This window comes from Podarcis tiliguerta, assembly GCF_965153285.1.
Source record: "Podarcis tiliguerta genome assembly, chromosome: 6".
NCBI lineage: Eukaryota > Metazoa > Chordata > Lepidosauria > Squamata > Lacertidae > Podarcis > Podarcis tiliguerta.
Genome location: NC_139539.1, coordinates 66269570 through 66283375, shown reverse-complemented (window position 1 = coordinate 66283375; position 13806 = coordinate 66269570). Strand labels below are relative to the sequence as shown.

Below are 13806 nucleotides of genomic sequence, written 5' to 3'. Positions count from 1 at the left end.
ATTCATAGTAATGTGCATTTAATCTTTATTCATTAAGCACAGCAAGAGGTGGAAATGAGAAAGAAAGTGTGTTTTGTTAAAGGTGCAGATTAATTACATTCCACAATTTATTTTATTTTCTTTGGCTATCTGACATTTATCACCCTACATATGATCTAGAAACAATAACAACAACAAAAAATCCCTTAAAGCAAAACAAAAACACCCTTAACTACATCAATGGAAATGATATGGGTGAGTTCAGTTTGGGTTTTATTATGTGAAAAAATATCAAACGAGTGGTTTAATGACCCTGAGCACAAGTCCAGAAGTGAGAATAAATGAGAAATCGACTAACAACCTCATTTTAATATTCAGTGTTCTGTTACTGAATAGACAGATTTTTTGGGGGGCCAAAAAACTAGCACTTTGTCCAGGATTCAGCCTCAGAAGTAAAAGATAATCATGCAAAGTCTCATTCTTGCTCACCCCACCCCAAACACTTAACATCATTCTACCCTGCCACACACGAATAACTGTGGTCTTCTTGGTTTATCTGCTCACAGTCAAACTAGCTGTGACCAGATCTGTGATTAAGATTGTGTATGTGTGTATGTTTGGGGGTGGGGGAACCTAATCAGTAGCCTCATGTGGCCTTTTTGAAAGTTGGGAATGTGCTGTGCTGAAAAAGTTTGTGGAATTCTTTTCTCCCTTTCCCCAGTGTAAATCCTCCCCCTATTTGTTGCCGGGGGGGGGGGGGAATCTCCGCATAGTGCCTCTTAGATCACATCCATACCATACGCAGAATCAAAGAATAACCTGAAGCACATTTAGCACACTTTTAAAGCACATGGCTGGCCACAAAGAACTATAGATTGCTAAGGCTGCTGGGAGTTGTAGCTTGTGTGGAGTAAGGTACAGTTTAAATGTGTGCTAAATGCACTTCAAATGTACAGTGCAGATCTGACCACAGTGCTTACCTGTTCAGTTGGAGGCAAAACTACATATTATCTCAGCAAATGCTTATTCCCAAACCTGTTTGTCAAGATGCCTGAATGCAGGGCTTAGTAAGTTACAAGGCAGAGTTGGAAAGCAGGAAGGAAGAAGTGCTTAATCACACCAATGTCCACCCAAGATCATTTTCCTTCATCGGGTAGAGACTGAAAGTAAACCTAACTCAGGGAGAGGAGGGGGGGGGACTTTTAGAAGCACTTGTAGGGGAGAGCGGTGGGCATGGGAAAGGTTCAGGAGCCCACCTGCCTACTTTTTTCTGTTCTTCCCTGTATTAATGTCACTACAGCAAAAAATAGGTTCGGGAGCATATGTTTGCTACAATAGCATGTGATTCTGTCCTCAGTAAATATGCTTCTTGCAAATGCCCTTCCCCACATGAGTGATACTGGGTAGAAAGTGTTGTTGTAGTGACCAAGGCCCGGGGGAGATGAGTTCGAATCCCCACTCTGTTATGAAGCTCACTAGGCGATCTTGGGCCAGTCACTCTCTATTAGGCTAACCAACTTCACCAGGTGGTTGTGTGAATTAACGTGTGTGTGTGTGTGTGTGTGTGTGTGTGATTGTGGGCTGTGCAGATTGTCCTGAGCTTCTTGGAGAAAGAGCAAGACAAAAATAAAATAAAAACATAAAATGACTTTGTAGTTCAGCTTCATGCTTCTTAGCAAATTGTAAATATTTAGCAAATAATAAAAGACGATGATGCACACGATCATGTGGAAATGAGGACTAATTCTGGCTGTTTGTTCCAGAATCTGTAGGATACAATGAGAGGAATGAACAGCTCAGCCCTGCTTCCTTCCCCTGGCCTGGAATGAGCTTCTTCATGTGGACACACCTTCCATTGTTTGAGCAAACAATGCTCACAGAGCCAGTTTTTCTGTTTCTCTGGCTTACTCTGCATTGCAGGCAATGTGGAAGAAGGAAAGATGTAAAAAGAACACCCTAGATCATCTCGGGGGCAGTCAGAAACTGTCATCTATGCCCTGATCATTCCTGGGAGCTCTAGAACCGCACCGCAGGAGAACCCAAGCAGCACCTGAAAGCAAGATGGAGCCACAAGTTTAGAGTGATGGTGATCTGAGTGAGTCAGTGAGAAGAGTGGGCCTGTTTTCTGGTTCAGGAAGTGCTTCATTGAAAAGTGCCAGGGCGTGCGAGTCTTTATCCAATGAGAGGCTGCTCAGTGGTGTGGGAAAGACAAGGGAACCTGCCTAGCCTCACCCACCCACTCGAATTACGAATAATATTGATATCTTCCGGGGCCAAGCCATAAAAATGAAAGAGCACCTGTGGCAATGCCTTGGGAAGGCCTGCCTCAAATTAGGTAATTCTTGCTTCCAGGAATGGTTGTGTGGGGGGAAAAGGAAAGAAGAGGGAGGTCATACTGAAACTTGTGGTGGGGGTGAGCATCTACCTGGGCTGGGAAGGGTAAGCTACAAAGAAGAAATCATAGAATTGTAGAGTTGAAAGGGACCACCAAGGTTCATGTAGTCCAAACGCTTGCAAATAGGTAAAAAAGGGTAAAAGTAAAGGACCCCATGGCGGTCAAAGGTGACTATGGGTTTGCAGCGCTCATCTTGCTTTCAGGCCGACAGCTTTCCGAGTCATGTGGCCAGCATGACTAAACCACTTCTGGTGCAACGGAACACCATGATGGAAACTAGAATGCACGGAAACACCATTTACCTTCCCACCTATTTATCTACTTGCATTGGTGTGCTTTCAAACTGCTAGGTTGGCAGGAGCTGGGACAGAGCAATGGGAGCTCACTCTGTCACGGGGATATGAACCGCCAACCTTCTGATCGGCAAGCCCAAGAGGCTCAGGGGTTCAGACCACAGCGCCACCCACATCCCACTTGCAAATGCAGGAATCTCAACACACAGTTCCCCATCCGCTTTGAAACCAGATCCTGCTTAGCTTTGCTAATGCACTAGCAGATTTATTGCTAGCCCCTACACAGAGCAACTTGAATAGTCACCAGAAATACGTGCTTTAAGATGCTAGTGACCTCTGGGTGCCTCAGTTTATGCTCCCCGGTTTTCAGGACAGAGTGACAACTAAGCTTTGCTTATCGTTTGTCTGCCTCTGTACCACTTTGAATAAAATGTCCTTTGGAGTTTTTCATACAGCACTGGGTGCATCTCTTTGCTGATTCATATTCTGTGATAGTCTCACTGAAACAATTCTTAAGTGTGACACCCTTCTCTCTGAAAGTCAGCCTTGGCACTACACCTACTGACCCGGTTCTCCCACTTCTTTCACCATAGGAAAGCTTTGGCAGCAAACCAAGACAATGAGACAGCTCCTTGTTTTATATATAGTCCTCAGCCCTGACATGGATAGAAGTGATTCATTTTGCACCTAAAGACAAAGGATTCTCTCGTTCTGTACTGTTCACCCCGAAAAACCTTATGCGTTGCCAACATAAACAAAAGTTTTCAAGAATGCAGGGATAATAATAATAATAATAAGCCACCCATTTGACTAGGTTGCCCCCAGCCACTCTGGGTGGCTTCCAGCAAATAAAAACATCAAACATCTTTCAAATGTCTTTTAAAAATCAGATAGTTGTTTATTTGATGGGAGGGCATTCCACAACTGAGAAGGCCCTCCACCTGGTTCCCTCTAACCTCACTTCTCGCAATAGGGGTGGCTTTTGCAGGTGAAGGCATTCTATGATCTGTATTGACAGTTACCTCATGCCAATAGGCCCATTTGTCTGCAAAGGATACAGGGTCTTTGACAGTACTCAAGGTGAGGCCTGAGTCAGTACACACCAGCATAGCGTGGGGCAGAGGATACTGAGATCACGAGTGGTGTGTGCTATCTAAGAGTTAGTTGGGCTCTGTGATCACATTTTGGATTTGCACACTACAGTCTCCTGGGGAAGCACAATATATTGAGTCAGTCCCTACCACAAAAGCTCCCTAGCCTGCCTTCAGTGAATCAACAAAGATATCTAACTTTTATTTCACACACACACACAAAACTCCTCCAGTCTTGAAACCATGTTATAGGTTTTCTTAAATCCTGTGAACGCCTCTGCTTTTGTATCAAAGACAACAGAAAATCAGCTTGGCACACATTTTAAGCCCTCCATTGTTTTAATGCATCTTTGCATTAAAGTTCTTGAATAATTGCCTTTTTTAAAAAAGTTTCTTCTGGGATTAGACAGGAAAGCTTTCAGCTGTAAGACTAAGAAGAGGTTACATTAGTGCTTGGAAGAAACTACTTTTTTCCAGCAATATTTTTCCCCCATTGTCAAAACAGTTCAAATGCATGATGGCTTTATGTTTATTTCCAACCAAATGTTTGAGGAATGAGATGATGTTGAGGTGGGGAATAGAGGCCTATTTCAAGAGCTGTTGAACACAAGTCTCCTTAACAGTTGGTTTATCTCATTCAGGCTCCTTTTCTATGAAGTCTCATTTTAAGGTGACCTTTTCACGTACAATATGATGAATTTTTCATTTTATTTGATTGCAAAGATGCTATGATCAAAGAGTAGAATAAATATTGCCTTTTTCCCAGTCTTGGGGTAGTGCTGGGGAGAACCTTAGAAAATATCTGGGTGTTGTTGTTTTTTACAAAATGGTAGCATGCAGCTTTTACTCAGGATGTGGTGTCTATATTCTGAAAATATACCATTTTAAATTCACATATGCAGCAAAACCCTGGTGGAACATAAATAAGGATCAATTTTTATACAGTTCAACACAGTAAAACATTATATAGGCCTAACCCTCTCTCAATCTAAAGCAGAGATACAATTCCTCTCTCAACTGATAGAACGTAAACCATATTTATGTGTGTGGGTATGTATATATTACAATAAATTATGCAGCAAAACACATTGGCGAACACACCAGGTTTCTAAAGCATTTCCAGCAGAGATGGTAAATCTTTATGTTTCTGTAGAAACAACAACCAAAAATACTAGACAAAAATTAGATGGGAATTTTAAAGATGGCTTTACAGGGTTTAAATATTCAGATGTTTATAGCTGCATGAATAATACCCTTATCAAGTTGCATATTTATTTTTAAGTGAATTTTCATTATTTTCAAATGACAATTTTGCTTGTTCTCCTTTGTATTCATTGGTGTCAGATACAGAAAATAGTTTTCTGCTTACCATTCTGGGGAAGATGAAATTTATCATTGTGCCAAAAGTACCCTGGAAAGCAAAGAAATGTTATTAGTTATTATGCCCTTATCCATGGGGAGCCTAACTCCCCAAACATCACCATCCACACACACAAATGAAACAAACCAATAGCTAGAAACACAAAACAAAGCAAAATACAAAACAAAGTGTCTCCCAGAAACACCCTATATCTATTTAGGAAGCCCTAGTTAAATTCTGTCGTTGCTCAGGGCCCCTGAAAGTAATCACAAAAATCAGAGTATACATTATATTTTATATTATTATATATTATTACTTTTCAAGCAGACTCCACAGAGTGATTTACATAGAAATAGCCACATGATAATCATCAATTGAAATGATTGAATGAACAGCAAAGAGAAGTTTCAAGGGTGAAGAAGGACCAAATCTAAGAGCAAAATGGTTCTTGAGCAGCCATGTGGTGTGGTTGTCAGGGCTGGGTGGCAGGGAAACCATCTCAACTGGAACACCTGGAATGAGAGGCTGGGCAGCTCTCCAGGTTGTTCCATCATCTCTCCCTCCCATCCCAGGGCAAGATGGTGTTTGAGGAAGGAGATGCACTGGGATGACTTCCATCTTTTAAAGCTTTCGGTGAGCTTTCTCTGTCGATACACTTCCACATTTGTGCAAAGACAGGCAAACAAAAAGGCTAGAACCCAGTTTAACCACGTGTTGCAGCTTGAAGATGCCATGTTTATCATTTGATTTATACCCCACTTTTCATCCAGTGAGTTCAAGGTGGCATACTTGGCTCTCCGTGTACTCTTTTTGTCTTCACAACGACCCTGTAAGGTAGGTTAAGCCGAGAGGCAACAACCACCCCCAAGTCACTTAGGGAGCTTCGTTGCTGAGCGGGGATTTGAACGCCTTTCCCTCAGGTCTTAGTCTAACACTCTAACCATGGAATCATACTGGCTCTCATTATGTTGCTAACCATAGTCATATTCACAATGTGCTGAGAAGCAACTGGGACCTATGCTGAAAACATTCAGAAGTAAAGGATCCACCTGGGCATCTGTCATAAGACAGTTGAAATAAGTCACTGGGGGTGACTGTATGTGTGTGCAGAGAAGACATCATGTTCATGAGAATTTGCCCTATGTTGAAAATCAATGCTGCTGCTTTTTGCATTAGATTGAAGCCACGGCTATGAATCCATTTGTGGACTTTCCATTCTCCTACACTTTTTAAAGCCATTAGTACTCCAGCAGATTCATTTGTGTATGACATATTTATTCTATTCTTCCAAAGAGCTCAAAGCAGTATATATAGGATTGTCCCTGAAAGGCAGGTCAAGTTAAATAGTGACTAATAACCCATTGAGTTTCACGGCCAAGTGGAAATATGAACCTGAATTTGCTACATCCAAGCCCAAGACCCCTAGCCATTATTAAACAAACAATGGCCCTGTTTTAAAATCCCTCCAGATTGCACAGAGAATCTGACGTTTTATGTGACAATGGACTCAAGGCAAAGGTCCCTTTCACTCTAGCTCATTCAGGAAATCACAGCTCATTCAGCACCACCAATGTGGTATGATACAGTAGAAAACAGAAAAATTATGCTGTCTTTCTTTAACCACCTTACAGTATATATGGTGGATCAGACAGAGATGCAAAGAGAAATCTGTAGCTGAAACTGAACAGTGAGAAAAGGGAAGTCGCTCAGTAGAACAGGAGCTACTAGACATTCTCATGCTTAGGTGCAAGTTTGTGGGTGGGTGCTTAACTTACTTTTGAGGTGACTAAGGGTGCATGTGAGTAAGGGAGTTTCCTTTCTTTCATTCTGCAAATCAGCTCTCACCAATGGTTGGTCTGGTACTTTGTAACCTTCCCAGTTGCCCACATTTCAATTAAATTCCAGGGAAAGGCATCATGAGGTAATATTTCTCATGGGCCTTTTTCAGATCAGGAAGCATGGAGTGTTGGCTGCAGAGTGCTTGAGAAATGTTTACTGGAAAGAAATTCTCTCTCTCTCTCTCTCTCTCTCTCTCTCTCACACACACACACACACACCACCCTTGGCTATCTTGCAGCAATAAGGTGATCTCAAAACTTTGCGCTCACAGAAATTCTAAATAAACTCTAAAGTGCCTTGAAGATGAGGCAGAAAAAAAATGGAGACTTCTTTTGTGAAATTGGAGGACAGATTTGAAACATGGAATCGAAACACCGCAGAGACCAAGAAAAACCCACATTGTCTAACTGTAGTTGTTAAGCATCTAGGTTTGTTGAGGTAGTTGCTTTCATTTCTCCTAGTTTACTACTCAGGTCTTGCCTAGTGGATTGGCCATCAGCGGGGGACTGTGGGAGCAAGTCACTGTGCTCCTTATAGGAAAAGGAACCAACAAGGGTTGCCACCCATCTTGTAAAAAATGGGATTGTCACGCTTTGGGACCACAGTTTCCCTTGTCCCGTTTGGCCCCCAAACAGGATGCCTTTTGTCCTGTTTTCAAAATAATAATAATAATAATAATAATAATAATAATCAGCATTTGTGTGTTCCCCCTAACTTGCTTGTCTCACACAGTCTAGCCTGCTAGGTACCTAGGAAGTTGAACCCACCCTCCCCTCCAAAGCTGGCTGATTGACACTCCAGGCTAGCCAACAGTGGAGTCAACGCTCAGTGGAAGAACATGTGTCCTGCATGCAGAACATCCCACGTTCAATTCCTCTCATTCACAAGTGACTCACTGGGTGGAGTGGAACAGCAACACCAGCTTCCCAGTAGGTGGATTAATGTTGCTTACCTGGAAGGGGAGGGGGAAGGGCAAGGTGGCGATGAGGTTAATGCAGTGCAAGGAGTGCCCAATTGGCCCCGCCACTGCATTTGCAGTGCGCCAACCTCCCTGCCAATTCACCTTTCCTTCCCAGTAAGCAAAAGCAACCCACCTGCTGGGGAGCTAGCATAGTGGATCCTTCCTCACCCCTAGTGATCCACCTCTGCTGACATCTCCAGTTGAAATGCTCAGGTGGCAGGTGATGCAAAGACCACGGAGAGCTACATGGAGATTCAGAATGTAATACTGGATTAGATGAACAAACAGCCTCTTCTGATAATAATGCAGCTTCTTATGTCCGTGACACTACAACTGGTATCAGTGCACCGCACCCAGTCTGAGTACATCAATTCCAAACTTAGAAATGCATCATCATTGTTTTGGTGATATTACCTGTGTAGCAATGGCTACTGAATCCACATAGCCAGGTCCCACCCTGCACTAATAACACTGGAAAGAGAGAGGTCACGCAGCCTTCTCCACCTGTATTGCACCTGCCCAAAGGCGGTGGCAGGGTAGGAAATAACCACAGCCTCCACCCATCCAATGTGGTTTCGCTGCTTCAAAATCTTACTAACCTAGAATGTAATCCGGCTACACTAAAGTGGGAAGCACACTTTGCAAATGACCTTAGTTTTATTTCTTCTTCTCCTCCCTAAGATAAAGCATGTAATTAAACTAAATTCCTTTCTGAATTTAGTCTTGATTTTTAAGGCGCATACTGCTTGATGTCTCTTGTGACATTCTGTGCTATAAATTCTTTGGCACCTGGGCTACCTGGCCACCCTCAAACTCATCACACTAAAGTGCTTCACCAGGCTGCCAATTATTTTCTGGAATTACTAGTCCAACCCCATGACAACATTTTTTAAAGTTGTTGCTTTCCAACCCTTTTTCTTCTTCTTCTATTAACATTTCAGCCTGACCAATGTATGCTAGCTTACTGCTCATACCACTAAATGCAATGAACTCCCTGCACCTTATAAGCCTCATAAGGTCACATTTACTCCTTGCACTTCATAAATCAATAAACACATCCGAAAGTTCTTGTTGTTGTTTTTTAATCGACAGTTCCTGAAGAGGGCAGTACGTTCTAGATATTATTGAATCATAATCTAAGACGTGACAGCCAGGCTTTACTGTACTGTAAGTAAGAGAGTGAAAAAACATATAGCTGGATATTTTGTGTAGCAGTTCCCATGGAACAATAAACCAGATCAGGCTGTTACAAGCCAAGGTCAAAACTGCATCCGATTATTAAAGGGAGCATTCAAATAAGGGACCTGAAGCAATGCATTTAGCAAAGGGAACAACAACAAAATCAACAAGAAGTTGTACTTTCACAAGGAATGGGTTTTATCTTTAATGCCAGATATAACTCGCCCCCCCTCCTTATTGGCAGTGCATAGACTGTCAAAAACTTCTAAAGGGGTTAGATTTAATTATCTCACTCCTTGCACATTTCATCTCGATTGCTATGGCAACATGCGGTTGCCTCAGCAGCAATGCACACTTTAATCAGATATTTCCTCACTCATTTCTCTGTTCGCCACAGCAATGCAATGAAATTTATAGCCAAGCCCTGATACATGTCGCTACACCTCAGAGGAACCGGCGGAGTCCCTTCCGACCATCTCAAATGGGCGCGCATATCAGCGCACTGACATGTACGTGCAGAGCCACCTACCCAGATGTTTTCAGAGAGTTTGGCAGCTGGATGACATGTGGAGTGCGAGGAGATGATAAGTAGGTGTGCTTAGAGCGCATTTCAACTTCATTGATTTCTCTCTCTCTTTTTTAGCCTGTTTCCTTTACCACTCCCTCTTTACAAAGCAGCCATCCACTTATTCAGGCAGCCCAACCCTCCAAGCTAATGGGCAGCACCCCGGGTTTCTGCAGGAACTCTATTTAAGTGTCGAGAAGAGAAAACATAATAACCGGCCAGACAATATCATTTCTTCCACTTCCACCCCTCCCCAAAAAGCTTTTTGTTTGATTACTCATCCCTTGATTAAACACCTCTCAGAGGATGACACGGCCTCTTTCAACTGCCTGACTGAGAAATCAGGGACAAACGCTAAAACAAAAATAATTAGGGGCAGCGAACCAGCAGCAGGAGTGCAATTCAAACAGCAGACAATGTGATCATTCAGACAACTGCAACATGGGCATACAGTCTGATTACAGGAATGTGTAGCATTTCCAAAGCAGGAGAAATGTATGAATCAGAGGGAAAATTGCAAGCAATTGAGCATGAAGCAAATGGGATGTCTATGTTTCACACATGAAGATAAGGCTAGATATAAAAACAAACAAAACAGATCTGGATGGATAACACTTGAAGTAATACAAAAGCACTGATTGTGATTTTTCTTCTTATTCATCGTGCTATTGCTATTGCTATTACTGTTCTTATTTATTTTAGGAGAATAGAATCTGCAGTTCCCAGAATTAATACCAGTTCTTTGCCTCCATTGGCAATTAAGTCCTCTTGGCTCAGTATATGGGATTATTCCTATACTGGCCTCAGAGTATGGATCTGTGGCACTGGAATGCAGCCAGGGGCTGTAACAGTAAATATAAATATATAAACAGTGTTATAACTATCATTGAAAAATTGGCTGTGCCTGTGAAAAACCCAGGAGAAAAGCATCTTTTTAAAAAAACAATGTCTTATTTGTTTTTAAACAAATGCAAAAACCATTAAACCCTTATCCAGCAGTACATCTAATGATGCCTATTCTACCAGGAGAAAAGTCTTATGACACTTGAGTTAAATTGTTCAGAAGACCACAGTGGTCTCCATAATAAACTCAAGTTCAATTGCCTCATTCTGAATTAAAATGATGGATTTTGGTTGTTGTATTTATAATTAACTTGAGGACCCTTTTCTCCACGTTTGCTGAATGTGTGGAAGGAGCAGGATCACACCATTAATCCTGCCCCTTTAATGTTAATGCACTTGCTGACCACGCCCCCATGCTTCTAATGCTTTTTGTCCAAATGGACAAAATGGAGACCTATGCACATAATGTTGAACTCTTCCACCCTACAATTACTAGAGTGGTTTAACAATCAATCCCTCTTTCCAGGGAACTCTGGGAATTGCAGTTCTGTGAGGGGAACTGCACCCTAACACTCAGCACCCTAAACAAACTACAGTTCCTAGGATTCTTTGGAGGAAGCTGTGACTGTTGAAGTGGTATAGTGCTTTAAAGGTATAGTGCAGCTGGGGGCATAGATGAAGAAGTATCTATCAAATATCATGCTTTGAAACCATAGTTTACAAAGACAGAGGCATTGTGGGGAAAATATGTCACAGAGCAAATCAACGGGGTTATTTCATCAGTAGGGACTGGCTGAGAAAGAACACAGATGGTTTATGAAGGAGGAGGAAGATGGAATTGTGTCGTAAATTCTTGGCTACACTTGAAGGAAATATGGGGAGCTTCAGGAGAGATGTTCGGGCAGAGTGGAGGAAACAGAATCATGTGTGAAGGAAATAAAAAATATGGTCTGTTTGCAATTTCTACCTATCATATATGCAGCATTACTATTTTCTCACATACATCCCTATCAAAGGAAACATTGATTTCCCTTCCCCCGCTGTGATGCCTAATAGCTCTGAAAATGATTCTCTGAATATAAGTTGAAAGTAAGATCTTTGTTTTCCTTGCATGTCGTGCAGAAGAACAGAGAGGGCATGGATAAAGATTTGTCGAGAAAGTGAAGCGATTTACCATAGAGACACAAAAGCAAAACACACAAACATGACTTCATTGCTATTAAACTTTTCCTTATGAACATATGCTACACAATGTACAGGCGCTCAAATGTAAACATTTCAACAGAGTAAGAGGTGGTGGGGAACCCCTGAAAAGTGGTTATAAATTACCATAATTACTACAGGCAGAAATGCATTCATAATCCTATTGTAAGTGCATAATTTTACTCGCACCAGCAATCTTTCCAATTCCATTGGTGCAATCTAGCAAAAGATGGTTGCACTTAAGTTCCCTTGAAATCAATGGGACTTAAGAACACAGTGAAGCACTTAACATCCAGTCTTGCCTAATTTTTCCCAGGTTGTGCCCAGTGGATCAACATGTAGAATTTAATAGGGCTGGAAAGCAGCTGAAGTTCCTCTGCTCCAAAGCAGCTTGTTTGAACTGGATAATGAATGTGTCTGAGAGCTAGCTCACTCTTTCTCCACTCTAGAAGTCTTGCGCATGTGACAGGGCCAGAGTGAACACTTCCACTGAGCGCATGCACTCAAGTGCACATACCTGATCTCATTATTCTTCCACCTCCAAAAAAATAATAATGGATAGAAGGATCATGGCAATCAGATGCACCACACATACACTTATCTGTGTCAACACTGCATGTTCAATTTACGCATGACATCATATGCATGGCAGTAGATGCACACACAAACATAAAAAGGTAAAGGTACCCCTGTCCGTACGGGCCAGTCTTGACAGACTCTAGGGTTGTGCGCCCATCTCACTTAAGAGGCCAAGGGCCAGCGCTGTCCGGAGACACTTCCGGGTCACGTGGCCAGCATGACAAGCTGCATATGGCGAGCCAGCGCAGCACACGGAACGCCGTTTACCTTCCCGCTGGTAAGCGGTCCCTATTTATCTACTTGCACCCGTGGGTGCTTTCGAACTGCTAGGTTGGCAGGCGCTGGGACCGAACGACAGGAGCGCACCCTGCCGCGGGGATTCGAACCGCCGACCATGCGATCGGCAAGTCCTAGGGGCTGTGGTTTTACCCACAGCGCCACCCGCGTCCCCACACACAAACATACAGACTACCATAAGAGAGAGTGTGTGTGTGTGTGTGTGTGTGTGTGTGTGTGTGTGTATCTTTGGAAACTAGCTTTGGCTGAATCAGACTGTTGGTCTGTCTAGCTCAGAATTTTCTATGCTGACTGGCAGTGACTCCCCAGAGTTGCATAGAGGACCTCTTCCCAACCCTACTTGCAGGAATGGCTCACCTGGTGGGCAAGAGCCACAGAGCATTGCTGCCACTTATTGGGAGGGAGCGGAACATGGGCAGTGAGGGATAGTAAGTATCCTGTTTACCAGCTCATCAGTTAACTGGTAAAGGTGACCAGCAAGCTTTTCTAGATCAAGGGCTGGGGAAATCCCTGGTCCCTGATGCTATTGCTTTGCGAAATGGTCCCCCCAGATAGGTTCATCTGGAGCAGGGGTTGGCAACCTAAGGCCCCTAAGGGGTCATATGACCGGCCCATGGATCCCTGCTGGCTGGTCAGAGACCCCCGCTGCCAAATCGGTCAGTGCCCATGCACTGCGCTAAACAGGCGCGGAGCAGAGCAGGGACGCTGGCCGGCTTACAACTGGCTGCAGGAAGCTCCTGTAGCCAATGGGAAGCTGCACATGCCTCCTCTGCTCCGGAAGGAGTGCCAGAAATAGTGTTTGTGCATGCATGCATGCGTGTGTGCACACACTCTGGCCCACCGCAGCACCTGTGGGACTGTGAACCGGCCCAAGCCACAAAAACTTTGCCAACCCCTGGTCTGGAGTCTTTGTTATACATCTTTAGGCACCAGACAAAAATGTTCCTTTTCAACCAGGTCTTGGGCTGATTAATATTCTGTGGCCTTTTAAATGTGTTTGTGGGAGGGTGTATGGGTGTTGTTTTGGTTCTTTTTTTGTGCTTTTATTTTTTATCTGCCCTGAGATCTTTGGATGAAGGGTGGTATAAACATTTAATCAACAACAACAACAACAGAGGCAGGTTGGCGGCAAGGTCCAGGTTGTGCAGATGTATAGCAGTCCCACCTCTGAATTTATGCAGCCTTGACTTCACCACCATCTCACCCCTCTCTTTGTCTCTCC

At 43.2% G+C, this 13806-nt stretch overlaps 1 protein-coding gene and 1 long non-coding RNA gene across 3 annotated transcripts in view; one reads left to right on the top strand and one right to left on the bottom strand.

Annotated features, from left to right (window-relative positions):
- ADGRL2 (adhesion G protein-coupled receptor L2) overlaps positions 1–13806 on the bottom strand; it is a 339276-nt gene that overhangs the window by 233069 nt on the left and 92401 nt on the right. For both annotated transcript variants that reach the window (XM_083444776.1, XM_083444771.1), the window contains one exon: positions 5128–5169. The gene's annotated coding sequence lies outside the window, so the exon portion shown is untranslated. The remainder of the gene's footprint in view (positions 1–5127; positions 5170–13806) is intronic.
- LOC310679607 overlaps positions 1–13806 on the top strand; it is a 50950-nt gene that overhangs the window by 766 nt on the left and 36378 nt on the right. The gene's annotated exons all lie outside the window — the stretch shown is intronic.